The 1738-nt window shown below is 41.9% G+C and overlaps 1 protein-coding gene across 1 annotated transcript in view; it reads left to right on the top strand.

Moving 5' to 3' along the window:
• GSX2 (GS homeobox 2) overlaps nt 1-1738 on the top strand; it is a 10156-nt gene that overhangs the window by 1964 nt on the left and 6454 nt on the right. The gene's annotated exons all lie outside the window — the stretch shown is intronic.

Below are 1738 nucleotides of genomic sequence, written 5' to 3'. Positions count from 1 at the left end.
GCCCCCCCTCTCCCTACACGTTCCCGTAATCCCTCCCCCGCCCCACACACAACGCGACGCGGCAGGCACCCAGGGGCCAAAATCCTTGGCCTTTCGGTTGTTCCGCCTGGAGAAGGTGGAGACAGGTATTCCCTGGGGCTTACGTGACGGGCCTGACACTTCTGTCTCCTACTTGATCTACTTGTTTGGGACTCCACTCGCAGTTATAGATCATTTTTTTTAATGTAAATAATCTAGATTCAACTAAGTCTCGTCATATAACAAAGAAAAAACAAGGTTGGTTTAAGTTTAAAACTGTATGTGGGTTTTTGAAAGCGCATGTCATTTCCCTTTCCCTGTCTTTCAGAACCTGATAAGAACACGGGGTTTCTTGATTCTTTTTGTTTTGTTTTGTTTTTAATGAAAGTATTGAATTGCAAATAACTTAGAAAATTAGACCCTGTAGGTCTTGCTTTCTGAAAATTTGCCTGGGGAGAGTTTAAAATCCAAGTCACTGGAAGTCTCCTTGTGAATAGTTTTATATAAAATTTATATTTATATTTATTTAAATAAATGAAACAAAATCAAGCTTTTAAATTTGTGATGTTTGCTTTCTCCATCTTCCCCCGTCTCTCTCTCCCGCTTATGGACAGGGAATAAAAGTGTCTGAGAATTTAGAGCAAAGTAATGACTATAACTTGGTAATGTGGGTCTCTTGGTTGAGGGAGTTTGTGGCTCTATAGGATTTCTGTGTCACTGAAACTTCTGCCAAGAAGACACCTTCTGTCATGATGCTGCCTACCAGGTAGTACTCCCCATTCTTAAAATAGCTCAATTCCTCACAATTGACAGGATACATCACTCCATTTAGAGTGACACTGACAATTAGTGACAGGCAAACCTTTAAATTTATTTAGCAGGAGAGGGTGAAAATCCCTTACCTAGTGTTTATTTTCTGTATCAGTCTCTCCTCCTTTTCTTTCCTTCTTCATCTCTCTCAGTACTAAAACCTGAATTATGTAAAGGAATCTGAATAGTAGGAATTGTTTTAGGAAGGGCAACAATTCATCAAACAGGTTTGAAGCAAACACATGCAAAGTTACAAATGATGCTACAAGTAACTAGAAACAATACCGTTTTTCCGAGTTTGTCTAGCTAAGAAATTAGCTGGTTTCCACCACTGCTGAGAAAACAAAAGTTCAGGAATAGGGAATTATTTTGTCCAAAGACTTACATTCTCACTTTTCCAAAATAGCTCACAGGTGCCTTCGGACTTTTGGGTTTTTTCTCTGGTCTCCCTAACTTTAACCTAAATTAGTTCCTTTCTAGTCCCTTTCTTCCCATCACCTTGCAGAGTGCATTCGCGCAATCCTGGCCCTGGAGAAGACTTACTTTGGCTTTGCCCTCAGCAAGGCAACCTGGCTCTCTCTTCAGCACAGCCAGGTTCTGTCTCTTAAGGGAGAGAGTGAAGCTGGAAACATGGAAACTAGGAGATCTCATTCCCTGCAATCTCATTCCCTGCAAGCTGAGTCCCACAAACACCCGCTGGGGTTATTTTTGATTATTTTCTCTAAAGATGCCACCTAAAAAGTTCAAGCCATAGGAACTCTTTACAACACACATACTCACACTTCTTTAGGTCTGATTTACTTTAGGTCTGTAGGAACTGAAGCCTCACCAGGTGGGGTTGGGCTCTAGTATGGGTTTCCCTGCTCTCGCGCTCTCTCTCTCTCTCTCTCTCTCTCACCCCCCCTCTCCC

Source organism: Lipotes vexillifer, unplaced genomic scaffold (assembly GCF_000442215.2).
Source record: "Lipotes vexillifer unplaced genomic scaffold, Lipotes_vexillifer_v1.1 scaffold42, whole genome shotgun sequence".
Lineage (NCBI taxonomy): Eukaryota > Metazoa > Chordata > Mammalia > Artiodactyla > Lipotidae > Lipotes > Lipotes vexillifer.
This window is presented reverse-complemented; position numbering and strand designations above follow the sequence as displayed.